Here is a 16857-nt window from a genome sequence, read left to right as displayed (position 1 = left end):
TGGAGATCAAGGGTCACGTGCTCAGGTCCTGCTCATGTTCGTATTGGTCCATCCGAGAAGCCAAGAAGGTCCCGGACGCTCGCGGCTATAAAAGGTTCGCATGGCCGCTAGGATAGCCTGTATTTTCAGACTATAAGGAGTGAGTGGTGTATGCACGTATGAATGTCTCTGGAGACTGACTCATTATGAAACCCCTACCCTTGGTACGCATGTGTTGTGCAGCCTAGCCTGCTAGCGCCCAGGCTTAGGCATAGGTAGGTCAGAGTTTGAGTCAGGCATCAGCCATCATCAGTGACTCGGCACACCTCAGTGCCCCGTGCTCCACACTCCATAGTCAGCGTTTATAGTGGCGCTCGTGGCAGGGACGCCGCGCGCTCAGTGGGCCTAGAAGGACTCTAACCCCGTGTCCTTGAGGTAGAGTTCTGTGGCCGCTTGCTGTGCGCTCTTTGGCCGGGCTCTGTGAGTTAAACAGACTCCGGCATCCACGTTCAGCGGCTGTGCGGCTCTGTGAATTAACAGTCCGCTCCTGTTCACATTGGGTGACGTAACCCACGTGTGACTGTTTTTACGCCGCTCTATTCTTCCGCCATTACCTAGCAGCAGTGTACCACCTCTGCACGGTGGACCCCGGGCTGCGAACGCACCTACTATTATTTTATAATTTGGTGCGTTCCACCAGTCCTAAAAAATCCAAACTGACCAAGTGAGAGTCTGTTTCTGACTCTGGAAATAAATACTAAGATTGGCAATGACCCCTACACTGTATACAGCTGTACGCTTCAGATTCATTACCATTTTATGGCTTTTTATATTGTGTTGTAATCCATACTGAGCCTGAGAGCATCTGTGTCTGCCTTCTGAAATATATACGGAGATTTAGCATGTATAAACTATACTATATATACCTGCTATCTGATGATACTGTACCCTTTTTCAACTTTTTATATTCTTGTCTAATCCATACTGAGCCTGTGAAATATATACGGAGATTTACAATTATCCTTTGACTGTATACAGCTGTACGCTTCTGATACAGTACCATATATCTGATGTTATTTTGGGTATATTTTCTCCAAAATTTGGAAGTATGGTGGAAGAGGCCGCGGGCGTGGGGGAGTCAGCTGGTACTGATGGTGGTGGTGCATCTGCTGGTAGTGACAAAAGCACAATAGCAGCTAAGGCAGGAGGTGTTGAGCCTGCGTCATGGTCTGGCTCCAGAAGGCCTGGAAGGCTACCTTTTCTGGGAGTAGGTTAACCGCTTTTAAAGCCGGAGCATCAGGAACTGGTTTTGGCTTACATTGCCGAAACAGACACCAGCAATTATGACCTCCTCTTCTGAAGTTTCAAAAAATGCAAGCACTGAGTCGTCAAGTGCTGGCTCCTGGTCAGGAAGAACCCCTTTCCTTGTGTCCTTCACCCCCACCAAAAGTGAATGATGCAGCAGGCCACACTTCACATTAGTCCATGTAGCTCTTTCTCACATACCATGCCTGGGTTATCAAGTCAAATCGTGAATTCCCCAGTCAAAGATGAATCTGACATGGAGTGTGGGTCGCCAGCCAGGGCAGTGGGGTTAATCGGTACCGGGCCGGTGTCTCAGAGGGATGTGTCACGGTGGTGGTGACCCGGTTCGTGGCCCTGGGCGTCCATGCAAAGGGGTGAATAACGTTTATAGGTGAATGATACGTGACGCCACCTGTGGTTTCTGATCAGATTGACCAGCGTTGCAGTGTCGCTACTCTGGGACAGATGTTGTGGTGCAGCTAAGATGCAGAAGCCCTGCACAGGTAGGGCTGTAGTCGCAGGGCAGATGAAAGAGTTGGTAGATGGTGTGCAGTGCAGGATGTAGCAGAGCCGTGTGCCAGGCGCTGGAGTAAGATGACAGACACAGTCGTGCTGTTCCTTTACCTGTACTTGATAAGTGTCGTCCAGGACCCAGAGTACAGATGGAGAAGGAGTTGGTCAGCCTGGAAGCAAATTTGGAATTCTCTCTCTGCAGATAGGTAGTGTGGCCTCCGTTCAAGCGCTTATCTGAGGTACTCCCAGTACTGAGTTCACTGACGTTCCCCCTGTTGACTCTCTTTTGGAACTTTCTCGTATGGCAGGCAGCCGTAGCCTTTTCCTTCTGGCTCACACACGTCGCTGCAGGGGCCTCCGAGCCTTAGTTGGGAACAGAGCATTTACAGCTGCTACTTCCTCCAGTTTCTGCTGCAGGACCTCAGTGTCCCTACAAACTCGGAGACCGGAATCCGGACCATGCGCTCCAGCTAGGAGTGAGCCTTAAGGCTGTGTGCACACGCTGCGGATTTTGCTGCGGTTCCGCAGCGGTTTTGGCCGCTGCGGACCTGCAGCAGTTTTTGCTGCGGTGTACAGTACCATGATTCCCTATGGGAATCAAAAACCGCAGTGCAGACGGTGCGGAATTTTCCGCGCGGATTATCTGCGGTTTTCATTCCGCAGAAAGAATTGACATGTCAATTCTTTCTGCGGATTCTCCTGCGGTTTGCCATCTCCTCCATTGAGGAGATGAAAAACCGCAGGGTAAAACCGCAGAGCAATCCGCAGGTCTTTTGACCTGCGGTTTCACCTGCGGATTTTACAAAATCCGCGCGGATGAATCCGCACCTAATCCGCAGCGTGTGCACACAGCCTAACTCTGCTCATCCTCCAGCTCCCCTTCTCACGTCCACACACTTCCCCTTCCCTTCACAGACTGCCCTAACTTCCCTCCTCTTGACCATAGAGAGCAGCTCCTCAGCAGTCAGGTTCAGAGCTCTCCCTGCTGGCCTGGAGTGGGAACTGTGTTGTGTGTTGTGTGTTGGTTTAACTGCTAGAGAGATCCTTCATTGCTCCCAAGCCTGACATCACACTCCCTAGGAGGAAGGTAATGTCACTGTGGCGACCGTACTTCTGAGGGCGCCACAAGTGCACTATTGACCAGCCACTGCTAGATGATTCTGCTGGTACATTGACCCAGACCATTACATTCCCCTCGCACTGTACACAGCCTGTATGTGACCCAGATGAAACTCAGGTTACCCTTCCCATATACTGTACCACCTTACACGGTGACAAAAAGGAAGGTGCAGCTGAAATTGCAGATTCGGCCCACACGCCGTCAGACACACCACCGTACTATGAGGGACCCTGTGCCAGTGCTGTCGTCAATGAGTGGGCCCCCCTGCTTGCTCAGGATCACAGCACTTGCAAAGTTGAAATACTTACCGCTCCCTGCTCCACCGCCGTGACGTCTTCCGCGTTTCCTGACAGTGACATTCTGGTCAGAGAGCGCGATGACTTCACGTCTGTATGCCCTCTGCCTAAACAGTCCAAGCGCAGAGAGATGGAAAATGGGGATGACGAGGAGTCAGAGTACAGGGATTCCCTAGCGAGGAGACTTATTTAATTGTTTTAAAGGTTGGGAGCAATTTTTGGGGAGCACTATACTCTGGAGAATGATATATGGGGCCCACCATACACTGGAGCATTCCAAAGGTGGACGTCAGACACTGGAGCAGCAGTTACGGGCCCATTATACACTGGAGCATTAGAAATGGGGCCCATTATATATGGAGCATTATTTGGGCCCATTAGACACTGGAGCATCATACATGGGGCCCATCATGTACTGGAGCATTGTAAATGGGGCAGATTATATGTGGAGCATTATTTGGATCAATCGTACACTAGAGCATCATCCGTGAGGCCCATCATATGCTGGAGCTTTCCAAATGGGGGACATCAGACACTGGAGCAGCATTTACAGGGCCCATTATACACTGGAGCATTAGAAATGGGGCCCATTATATATGGAGCATTATTTGGGCCCATAAGACAGTGGAGCTTTATCCATGGGGACCAACATATACTGTAGCATTATGTGGAGCTCATCATATACTGTATTGAACATTATATGGGACCAATGATTCTGTATGGAGAAATATATGGGCCTCATTACTCTGTATGGCGCACTATGCGGTGGCCATAATACTGTGTGGAGTAATATACTGTCCGTTTTTGGAGCTATTGGAGAATTTAAAATGGATATCAGTCATGTGATGTAAGAAGTGAAGTATTTTTCATTGTACTATACCGCTATTTCTCTGCTGTATCAGAGGATCATGAATTGCGGCATGTGTTAAAGGAGCCCAGTGACACTCTTTGGCCCTGGCCCCACGAAAATCTGGAGCCAGCCCTACCCCCCCACAACTTTAGCCAAATAACCCCCAGTTTTCAATGCCTAACTATTATTATAAAGTAAATTAAGGTTGACAAGCTTAAATAATAAGAATTGATGTTTTTGGCATTAAAATGGGCACTGTAGGTGTGTTTCCTGTCCTCCACTCACTGCCGACTTTTCTTCCCCATTGACTTGCATTGGGTTTCGTGTTTCAGTCGGCCTTCGACTTTTCACGATAATCGGCCGATTGTGTTCGACCCGACTTTTGCGGAAGTCGGGTTTCATGAAACCCGACTCGACCCGAAAAATGGCAAAGTCGCTCATCTCTAATTGCCAGTGTTCTTACTGCCTGGTTTGGAGTTGGAGGTGTTGTTCGTGGTTGGAGTAGGCATTTGGAAATGTATTCAGGAGATTCATTCTTGGAATTTTGTTTGTGTGCCCATCCTCATCCTCTCCTATTTGCTTTCTCCTTTTTACTCCCCTGTGTTCCTCTCTCTTTAGTGAATGTGTTTTGTAAAATTGTTTGTGTTGTTAGTGTTATCCTATACACTTCAGCTTCCCACCTCCCTGGATTGAGGAGGAGACACATTAAGTTTGATATAGAAGCATAGCAAGACATGTGAACCCTTCATCCCTACCTTCAGAAATAATCCATGGGACAGTGATAGATAGGGCTCCCCAAGTTCTAGTGACTTATTAGCGCTCACAGTCCCAAGGCAATTTGTGACACAAAGGCTATATTTGTATATCCATGTTTTCCAGTCTGAGTATGACCGCAACGCACATACTGGCCACTGGTCTCTTCACCCAAACTTGACAGCCTCATAGGCATATATGAGCACCAAGGCTGAGTTCACATGTTGCGAACACATCAAGAACAAGGTGTATCTGTGATGTTTTTTTTTTTAAAAAAAGGGCAAACATGCACATTTGTGTGCATTTCAATTGATTTTAGTTTCCTTGTTAATTAACATAGTAACATAGTTTTGAAGGCTGAAGGAAGACCTTATGTCCATCTAGTTCAACCTATTTTTAGTGCAGCTGCTCTGCATTGTTGATCCTGGGGAAGGCAAAAAAACCCACAGAGTAGAAGCCAATTTTCTCCATAGGGAAAAAAATTCCTTCTCCTAAGCTGGGTCAACCATCTACCTATAATATTCTGTTATTCGTAACCTTCTATACTGTTACTCACAAGAAAAGCATCCATTCCTTTCTTAAATTCATTCAGTGAGTTGGACATCACCACTACCTCAGGAAGAGAATTCCAGAGCCTCACTGCTCTTACCGTGAAGAACCCTCTACTATGCTGGTGCAGAAATTGTCTTTCCTCCAAATGAAGAGAATGCCCCCTTGTTCTTGTCACAGTCCTTGGTACAAACAGTTCATTGGAGAGATCTCTGTATTGCCCTCTGATATACTTGTACATATATATTAAGTCTCCCCTAAGTCTTCTCTTTTCTAGAGTAAATAGACCTAATTTTGATAACCTTTCTGGGTATTGTAGTGAACCTAGAGAACCAACTCCATTTATCATTTTAGTAGCCCGCCTTTGAACCCTTTCAAGTTCAGTAATGTCTTTCTTGAGCACCGGCGTCCAAAATTGCACACAATACTCCAAGTGTGGTCTGACGAGTGATTTGTACAGAGGGAGAATTATGTTTTCATCTCGTGTCCCCAGACCTCTTCTAATGCATCCCATGACCCTGTTTGCTTTGGTGGCAGCTGCCTGACACTGGGCACTCCAATTTAGCTTTTTATTGACTAAGATGCCTAAGTCTTTTTCCATGTCTGATTTCCCCAGCAGTTTCCCATTTAGTAAGTAATTATAGCATCTGTTTCTCCTTCCCATGTGCATAACCTTACAATTATCTGTGTTAAACCTCATTTGCCATTTTTCAGCCCAATTCTCCAATTTACTCAAATCTGTCTGTAGTTGCAAACTGTCCTCCATTGTGTTAACTACCTTACATAGTTTTGTATCATCTGCATTGTGGTTATGAAGCAAAATGTAGATCACCATATTGTCTTTAACAATGAATGTGCTTTTAGAGTATGTCAAAAGAAAGAAAGATTTCGTATTGTGTTAGCCATTGCCAGGGCCGCCATCAGGGCATTACTGCCCTGACTGGTGTATGGGGCCCGGTGGGCAGAGAGGGCCCGCATCAGGCCCGGTCTCCTCTGCTCCCCGGGCCCCTACCGGCAGGTAAACCGGGCCCTTAGTGCGGCGCTGCGGCAGCTGAGCGCTATTGACATGCCGGCCCGCCGGCCCACACGTCAATAGTTAACAGCCGCCAGCCAATCGGAGGGTGGTAGCTGATGTCAGCCGCAGCACGCACATCGCCAGAGGGAGGAACCGGAGGGAGCCTCGCCGCTGGAGCACGGCCAGGTAAGAAGAACTTGTTTTTTGGTTTTTTTTTTAATTGAAAGCGGCGATCCGGGGGGCCCTGGGCAGACTGAGACACAGGGACAGAAGGCAGGACATGATGGGGGCAGAAGGCAGACATGATGGCAGAAGGCAGATTGCAGGCATGGGGCAGAAGACAGGACATGGGGGCAGAAGGCAGGACATGGGGGGAAGAATGCTGGACATGGGGGGCGCAGAATGCAGATATGGGGGCAGAATGCGAGACATTGGGCAGAATGCAAGACATGATGGAGGCAGAATGCAAGACATGATGGACGCAGAATGCAAGACATGATGGGGCCAGAATGCTGGACATGATGGGGCAGAATGCAGATATGGGGGCAGAATGCTGGACATGATGGGGGCAGAATGCTGGACATGATGGGGCAGAATGCAGATATGGGGGCAGAATGCCGACATTGGGGCAGAATGCAAGACATGATGGAGGCAGAATGCAAGACATGATGGAGGCAGAATGCAAGACATGATGGAGGCAGAATGCAAGACATGGGGGCAGAATGCTGACATGGGGTAGAATGCTGGACATGGGGGCAGAATGTAAGACATGATGGGGCAGAATGCAATGCATGATGGGGCAGAATGCGAGACATGGGGGCAGAATGTGACAGTGAGACACAGGAGGGGGCAGAATGTGACAGTGAGACACAGGAGGGGGCAGGATGGGAGACATAGGAAGGGGGCAGGATGGGAGACACATGGTGCAGGATGGATACGATGGAGACAGATGGGAGATCATATGGAGCACAATGGATACTCATAAGGGCGGGGTGGGAGAACCTATAGCTGAAGCCAGGAATGAGACACACAGGGGCCAGGATGCGGAATATTATTACCATAGGGGCTAATTAAGGGATATTATTACTGCAGTTATGTATTTATTTTATTTTTTGAGTATACTGTCTTAAATGGGAGGAAGGTCCTGTTACTGTGTAGATGGATTATATGCTGCCTTTTTTTCTTCATGTGATGTAATGTAGAAGTTGGGAAAAAAAATAAGTAATGTGTAATGGAGCTCTAGATAACTGTGTTATTTCCTGCAGAGAGGAGCCCTGGCTGGAAGAAGTGATGGCAATCTGTGCTGGGTGAAAGGTAAAAAGCAAGGATGAAGGACTTCACCTAGAGACATCACTGGTGAGTTAGAGTGTTTCTTATACACTGACACTATACACTGTATACTATATACAGAGGTCCTGTGTATAATGTCACCAGTGATCACTGTATTACCTGTACATTATATACAGAGCTCCTGTGTATAATGTCATTGATCACTATATTACCTGTACACAGACACTGCATACTAAGTACAGATCTCCTGTGTATAATGGCACTTATGGTGATAGTATTGTGTTTTTTATTACTGATCAGTATTGTAGTATTCAGTCACCATGTGGGGGTAATATGTGGTCTGGACATGGTGTTGTGGTATTTGTCCCTTGTATGTGCTATTATTTGGTCACTATGTGGTGGTGATATGTGGTCTGGGAATTGTGCGGTGGTATTTGTTCCTTGTATGTGACATTATTTGGTCACTATGGTAATAATATGTGGTCTAGTCATGGTGTGGCGGTATTTGTTCCTTGTATGTGGTATTATAGGTCACTATGTGGTGGTAATATGTGGTCTGGACATGGTACAGTGGTATTTGTCCCTTGTATGTGATACTGTATTATTGGTCATTTTAAAAATTGAAAAATAAATAAAAATATACCTAAATTGTATTGCATATTTTAACAAATATTTAATAGGTTAGCGTAGAGTAGAGCTTGGCCAAAAGTGTCTACAGTGTTGTGATGGCGGCTTAAAAAATCTTTTGGCCAAAACAAGAGCTGCCGGCTATATGTGTGATCTGGTGATGGGAACTGTTAATATGTAATTGGGGAGAAGTGGAGTTTTTCCAAGAGAGGGCAGTGGGACTGTGGACAGTTTGAGGGGTGGAGGCGTTGCTGGGGTGGAGCCTGGGCAGAGTCTAAAGGGGGCTCCGAAAATTTTGCCAGTATGGGGCCCCGAAATTCCTAGTGGCAGCCCTGGCCATTGCTTTTAGTAAGTGTAGGTTCACATGAATATATATGTATAAAAAAATAGAGTTTCATCCAGAAAAGGGGGATGATTTTTTTCTCACTTGTCATCCAAGTACAATCCAGTTTCTTACGGCAGCAGCTATTAATCATTTACAAGATCATTTACAGTTACCTATGTTACAGATTTTTTTCACACACCCATACACTTGACTGGCTAAGTCTCATCTGATTCACAGAAGAAACTAGTCCATGCTGCAAATTTTTTCACTCGCAGATTCAGATAGTGAAAAAAATCTCACATCTGCACTGCACCTTTACTTACACTGGTCTGAGTGATTGTAGTTATAGGATCACTATGGCTGTAGCTTTCTGATTTGGCAACTGTTAATGTTATGAAGCACTGTGGTTGTCGTTGATATAGACTGCACTACTGGTCACTGTTATGCAGTATAGTGACTAATGATTCACATCCACTGATTACACCATGCAAATATATTAACCCTCTAAAAATTGTGGGTACAATTATCTGGTTTCAGAAGAAAAGTCTGCTTTCACTGTATGTAACTGCTAACGGCTGAATTGTGGCCTCTGAGGGGTACTGCAGCGTACAGTATTGCTTGCCAAAATATAGTTCATTTTCAGTGCCTCATGCTCTAGTTGTATGAAGAGCTGCATTCAATGACGGCTGATTTTAACCCTTGAGTCTGACTCTCACAATCTCCCTTTTCTCTGCTTTCCTCTGATGGTTCAGTTTTTCTATGAAGCTCTCTTTGCTGCAGGGTATTTAGAACCTCCTGCAGTGTAAGAGCAGGTGACAATATTCCTGAATCACCCTGGTGCGGTGTATCATTAGTGCGAGATGCCTGCCACCTACTGTCAGGACAGGAAAATGTGGAACTAACTGGAGCAGGAAGAGTTGCAGGGGAAAAGAAATCTAATGTGACACCGAGTTAGGTTCCATTTATGATGGCGTTCTGGGATATAAATGATCTGCGCAACAAAACAAGAGCAGGTTTTGGTGCCAAGAGTGGTGCAGATGTGCACAAGAGAAGACGCTGCAGAAGGAGTGACAGGCCTCAGCGTGAAGCATAATGTAAATGTGCAATAACTTCATATGGTGTACAGCAGAAAGGGGGTTGTGTTCCTGGCGGTCTATAATCTGAGTCACGGTGGTAGTATTTCCACATTCTATGCTCACCTCCAGTAACCCATCCAGGTTGTATAATGGCTAACAGTAGCTCCCCCAATATTGTATGATGGCACACAGTAGCCAATTCACTTGTATGATGACCACCAGTTCCCTCACATTGTATCATGACCCACAGTACCCCTTATATTATGTGATGACCCCCCAGTATCCCCTCCACTTGTATGATAGACCCCAGTAGCCCCTCCACTTGTATGATGGGGACCAGTAGCTCGTCCACTTGCATGATGGCCTCTATTATCCCCTCCACTTATATGATGGTCCTCAGTAGCCGCTAAACTTGTATGATGGCCCCCAGCAGCCCCTCCGGGACAAGTGTTATACATACTCCTAGGCAGTGGGCGTGGCCTTGCATTGCATAGTTGTATAGAGTGAGGCCACGCCCTATCTATTGATGCTGCCTACAAGTGGGCACTGCTGATGAGAGGGCGCAGCCATGCTTCATAGAAGTGTATGGAAACGAGGCTGCACCCACTCGCCTGGAGTATGTATAACACATGCATATCTGGTCTCGGATCAGAAACTGGCGAATCCCGACAACGTACAGTGCATGAGTGGGGGGAATACATAGGTCTGCAGTCACACAGAATGACTGCAGTCTTATCGATTTTGACAGGACAACCACTGTAAAGCAGTGGACGCCACTCAGGAGGGGGAATCTTTTACTAATATATTGAATAAGGAAGGTAGCAGAACCTGGTGTATAAGACATGTGAGGAATTCAAGTATCAAATATAATATTATATAATTACCCACCAACATGAACACCCAAGGACTATATATGACCAGTTGCAAAGACATGCACAGCATAAAGAGGGGGACGAATCCAAGAACACAACTGAATGTCAAAACTGTAAAATTGCTTTATTAGCGTGGAAGGCAAGGTACAAATATAGTGTGCTATAAAATCATAAAATCACAATCAGCGAAAAAGGACACTGATACCCTGTTGGCCAATACTGCCCATGATTGTACACATGAGTACATAGTAAACATATACCTAACAACTGGTTTTAAATAATATGTATAATGCCAATGTTATACCGGTATAAAGTCAAGCTAGATAAAAACATATCCAAACAAGGTATAATACCAATGTTATGCCAGTATATATTCAAACCAGATAATCACATATCCAGGCAAGATATAAAGTGCAAACTAAATAGACAGACAGTGCATAATACCTGGAATGAGAGGCAGATAGAAGCCGTGGGGTACCCTTGTCCGCCCCAACGCGCATTTCGGGAAGCCTAGGTCAGGGGGCGCAGAGAGTGAAGCAAGGGCGCTGATTTAAATAGCGGGCATTAGCCGGAAATTGAACGGCGGCGCAACCGGAAGTCGTCGTGGGTTGCTACGACAACGCACACGCTATGCGTGTAAGAATGGAAAACATGTAAGCGGCGTATAAGCCGTTACCCAGGGAACACCCCAGCTCCTCCAGGCAGAGGTGTGACGCCCAGATCACGCGGGGTCCCACAAGATCGGACGTCCATAGCCCGCACTGTCAGACAGGAAGAGACGGGGGACCGCGCATGCGCTGTCAAGCAGGGATGACAAATGCCGCCATATTAGAAGCAGGCAAATGTGCCTAAATTGCCGCACGACAATGAGTACAAATAGTGGCACACAAAAAAGAAGTATAAGGAAACTCTAGGGACACAGTTAAAGGGACTAATTAACATTATGCTAAATAACGCTTTGTATCATAGTTTTGATATGATTACAATGCATGGTAATGCATGCAGAATTAGAAAATAATAGTATATCACAATAATAGCAGCATCTATCATAAAGGATTACATGAAATACACATTGAATTAGCGTACACATTATACCTGTAATACTAGATAATCCGTAGTAGTGCAAAACATACCAAAAAATGACACAAAAGCGCACCCTAAGTTTTATCTTATGAAGCCTAGTACAAAAATAAAACAAAAAATTATCATAATCAGTAGACCTCAACAACTTTCATATTGACAAAATAATAATGTCCATAGGATAAATGGCCGCATGTCCACTTGATTCATCAGCAATACAAAAGGCAACTTCATTTTCAGTATACACATGTGATGACAAATCCGTCCGGCAGCCAGCAGACAGAACATAGAAAACTAAAATTAAAAAATAAAAAATAAAAATCAATACATAATTAAAAATGGCACTAGGAACTCCAATCTAATCTAGTCTAATCCAAAAAGGGGGCAAAGCTAAGGTTCTCGTTCAACCCGTGAGGATGCACAGTTCTCAATGTCCAAATCCATCGGGATTCAAGACGTGCTAGTTTAGAATATAGCTTACCACCCCTAATATTGACGTCATTCCATTTAGTAAGGACCGCCCACTTTCGGAATTTTTGACAATATAACTCTGCAGAATCCTGACCCTGGTTCAATGCCAATAAGGTTTTCTCAGCTTGATCAATAGCATTAGGTTCATCATACAACAACCCCAAGGCTTGAAAAAACGCATCCACATTAGCCAGAATAGGATCTCCTTGTGTCAAAGAAAAGGCCCAATACTGGGGATCGCCGTGCAGCAAGGAAATGACAATTTTAACCTGCTGCACAGAACTCCCCAATGAGTTAGGTTTCAAAGCAAAAAATAGTTTACAATTATTCTTAAAATTCAAAAATTTAGAGCTATCCCCAAAAAACACATCAGGAGTAGGGATTTTTGGTTCAACAGCAGATGATTGAGCGAGATAGGCAGAAATTCCCTGCACTTCAGCAGCGAGCTGCTCAACACGATCAGACAATTGCTTAGTCTCCATTTAGAGAAAAAAAAAATCTCCTCCTGCAGCCCCAGAAAAAAAAAAAAGAGGAAAAAATATATACAGTTGTGGCCAAAAGTATTGACACCCCTGCAATTTTGTCAGCTAATACTCAGTTTCTTCCTGAAAATGATTGCAAACACAAATTCTTTGTTGTTATTATTATCTTCATTTAATTTGTCTTAAATGAAAAAAACACAAAAAGAATTGTCCTAAAGCGAAATTGGATATAATTCCATACCAAACATAAAAAAGAGGGTGGACGAAAGTATTGGCACTGTTCAAAAAATCATGTGATGCATCTCTAATTTGTGTAATTAACAGCACGTAACTTACCTGTGGCACCCAACAGGTGTTGGCAATAACTAAATCACACTTGCAGCCAGTTGACATGGATTAAAGTTGACTCAACCTCTGTCCTGTGTCCTTGTGTGTACCACATTGAGCATGGAGAAAAGAAAGAAGACCAAAGAACTGCCTGAGGACTTGAGAAACCAAATTGTGAGGAAGCATGAGCAATCTCAAGGCTACAAGTCCATCTCCAAAGACCTGAATGTTCCTGTGTCTACCGTGCGCAGTGTCATCAAGAAGTTTAAAGCCCATGGCATTGTGGCTAACCTCCCTAGATGTGGACGGAAAAGAAAAATTGACAAGGGATTTCAACGCAAGATTGTGCGGATGTTGGATAAAGAACCTCGACTAACATCCAAACAAGTTCAAGCTGCCCTGCAGTCCGAGGGTACAACAGTGTCAACCCATACTATCCGTCGGCATCTGAATGAAAAGGGACTGTATGGTAGGAGACCCAGGAAGACCCCACTTCTTACCCCGAGAAATAAAAAATCCAGGCTGGAGTTTGCCAAAACTTGCCTGAAAAAGCCTAAAACGTTTTGGAAGAATGTTCTCTGGTCAGATGAGACAAAAGTAGAGCTTTTTGGGCAAAGGCATCAATTTAGAGTTTACAGGAGAAAAAAAGAGGCATTCAAAGAAAAAAACACGGTCCCTACAGTCAAACATGGCGGAGGTTCCCTGTTGTTTTGGGGCTGCTTTGCTGCCTCTGGCACTGGACTGCTTGACTGTGTGCATGGAATTATGAAATCTGAAGACTACCAACAAATTTTGCAGCATAATGTAGGGCCCAGTGTGAGAAAGCTGGATCTCCCTCAGAGGTCATGGGTCTTCCAGCAGGACAATGACCCAAAACACACGTCAAAAAGCACTAGAAAATGGTTTGAGAGAAAGCACTGGAGACTTATAAGGTGGCCAGCAATGAGTCCAGACCTGAATCCCATAGAACACCTGTGGAGAGATCTAAAAATGGCAGTTTGGAGAAGGCACCCTTCTAATATCAGGGACCTGGAGCAGTTTGCCAAAGAAGAATGGTCTAAAATTCCAGCAGAGCATTGTAAGAAACTCATTGATGGTTACCGGAAGCGGTTGGTCGAAGTTATTTTGGCTAAAGGTTGTGCAACCAAGTATTAGGCTGAGGGTGCCAATACTTTTGTCTGGCCAATTTTTGGAGTTTTGTGTGAAATGATCAATGTTTTGCTTTTTGCTTCATTCTCTTTTGTGTTTTTTCATTTAAGACAAATTAAATGAAGATAATAATACCAAAGAATTTGTGATTGCAATCATTTTCAGGAAGAAACTGAGTATTATCTGACAAAATTCCAGGGGTGGTGCTCATAAAGGTCTATGGAGAAGTGAAAGTGTTGTTTCATGAGAACTTACAGCAAAATATCTGTGTCGGCCTTTGGCTCATTCCTCCGCTATAGAATTTTAAAAGCACCAGCTGCCTTCTTCTATCTCAGTAATATGAAAATCTGTCTTCACTGCATGAGTTGAGAGTGAAAGATCAATCCAGGATGGAGGTGAAAGACGCAGGTGTAGACTATTGATTTATGAAATACGAATTAATACAACATTTACATGTAAACTTTTGATCTATGGGACAAGTGTTTCAATAACAGTGAGCTACACTTATATTTTCTACCAGACTTGGAAGCAACCGCCCAACCAGAATTAACAGAAGGACGTAGGGGCCAGTAAAAAAATGCTACCAGCAATAGCAAAGGTCAGCAACTTTGTGTACTGTACTGCATGCACAGTCAGGTAACCTCATGCTTGGATTGTACATCCCTCTTTGCTCATGTAGAACTAGAAATGTCATCAGTATCAGGCCTAAGTCAAGTATGTGATTGGTGCCAGCAGAAGACTTTAGCAAGAAAGACAGAAGAATGCTAAAATCACTCACATTTGGTTGGAAAAAATGTGCAAACTGCTTAAAGGCAAAATTCCAAGTGTTAAAGAATCAAAACGGAATATTAGACAGTTAAAGTGCATTCACATGTTGGCAAAAAAAAAATCCTAAGTGTGCTGGATCAGATTTTAGTCCAGTTTTGATTAGTGTGTCATTTTACAGCATCCATTGACGTTAATTTTTCTCATATGAACAAGGGCTCATTCAGACATAAGTTTTTGCAAATGGGTTCTATCCATTATAGTCCTTGTGTATGCAGGGGAAAGGGGGAGTTGGATAGTCAGCTCACGGTTTTAAGGGGAATCTGTCACCAGAAGTTGCAGGCCTATGTAAATGGCCTGGGTCCGGTCTGATGGGCGGTGTTTCTTCTTTTTTCTCCACCCCATCCGTGGCCCCCATCCATGCTCTTCTCCGGTATTCTTCTCCATCGTTCGCGCGTGCGCAAAGCAATCTTGCTTCGCGCATGCGCAGTATGCTTTGCCCAACTGTGAGCAAATTCAAAAATCATTACTGCGCATGTGCCAGTACACTGTGTCCCGGAAGTATTTTGCTGTGTTCTAGGACATAGTGTACCTGCGCATGCGCAGTGATTTTTAGCTTTGCCCACAGTTGGGCAAACGATGGCGAAGAATACCAGAGAAGGGCAGGGATGGGGACAACAGATAGGGTGGAGAAAAAAGAAGAAACACCGCCCATCGGACCGGACCCAGGCCATTTACGTAGGCCTGCAACTTCCGGTGACAGATTCTCTTTAAAAGATCTTCAGAGAAGTAGAGTCCACGCACGGAGCCGCCCTGGTCGTGAGTGTATTTGGGAAACAGGAATGCACAAAGATTTTCCTGCAGCACGGAAATAATATAAAACTTCATGTTTGTTATTAATGTATTAAACGGACATGTTTGAAACACAAAAAGAAATCCCTGGGGATAACAGACCGACGCTTTTCGATTAAGAACCTATAGACAAAACGTGTCAGTCTGACACCCATACTTCACTTGACTAGATCTTTTAGGGGTTGTGTCATTAAAAAAACTCTGTCCATATGGTACTAGAGCATATGGATTAAAAGATGCTTTGCTGCCATGGCAGACCTGGCCTATATAGATTTATGGATTTTTTGGCATGTAAAGCTACTTTCTGTGTGGCCATAAACAAGTTTGTTCTGTGATAAAAGTCAGGAAATACAGGAGCTGGATCTGTGATGATCGCTATGTATAAATTTGAAGTTTACAAACTCTGCTGACCAGTGAATCCACTTCACACGTTATTTTGGCATTCTCCTGTTAGCCTTCCTGTTATTCACTGGTTAATAAAGGGTTACTTGTCTCTAACTTGTTGCCAAGAAATGTGAAATCTTTATCCCAGATTGCTCTGCAATGTCCTAACTTGCCAGCAGCCATAGCCTGATGTGACTGCAAATCAGTAATCTAGCTATGCAATTCGATTCGTTAGTAAGCTGGTATACGGCAAAGACCTTATAAAGATGATAGATTCTGACATATTGGAAAAGCCTTTCACTTACCCGAGTGCGGAGAGTCGAAAGCTGGCTCAATCAAGAGAAAAACAGCTAGAAAAGTCAAGGGAGGGAAAGACAGTTCTGATCCTCCCTTTGCTCTGTTTATGGGAATTGTGTCCTCTTTGTTCTGACATAGCTGCTGGCCCTGGCAAGCTCATATATAAAATGGGAAATAAAAGTGAAGAATATATCATTAACTAAACAAGTTGAACAACTTGTGCTAACAATTTTTTTTTTTTTTTAAAGCTGAACTTCTAACTTATACAAATATTTTATTATATTAAGGGTTGTCCACTACTTGGAAGACCCCTTTTGAATCTTCATGTTTCCCTCAAGCAAAATAATAACACTTTATACTCACTTCGAGCGGTGTTGGTACTGACTCTCGCGGGGATTGCATGACATTATTATCCCCATTCTAATCAATGCCAGTGGTGAGTCTAAGGGCTGATACCCATATGTGTGAAAAAAAAGTTCC

The 16857-nt window shown here is 44.5% G+C and overlaps 1 protein-coding gene across 1 annotated transcript in view; it reads right to left on the bottom strand.

The window, feature by feature from the left end:
* Positions 1-16518, bottom strand: part of LOC141091339 (retinol dehydrogenase 16-like) — a 75272-nt gene extending 58754 nt beyond the window's left edge. The window contains exon 1 of the mRNA XM_073576871.1: positions 16386-16518. The gene's annotated coding sequence lies outside the window, so the exon portion shown is untranslated. The remainder of the gene's footprint in view (positions 1-16385) is intronic.
* Between the last annotated feature and the right edge of the window lie 339 nt (positions 16519-16857).

Source organism: Dendrobates tinctorius, unplaced genomic scaffold (genome assembly GCF_039654945.1).
Source record: "Dendrobates tinctorius isolate UK_male_01 unplaced genomic scaffold, ASM3965494v1 ptg000051l, whole genome shotgun sequence".
Classification (NCBI taxonomy): domain Eukaryota; kingdom Metazoa; phylum Chordata; class Amphibia; order Anura; family Dendrobatidae; genus Dendrobates; species Dendrobates tinctorius.
Note: the sequence above shows the minus strand (reverse complement) of the source record. Positions and strands in the feature narration are given on the sequence as shown.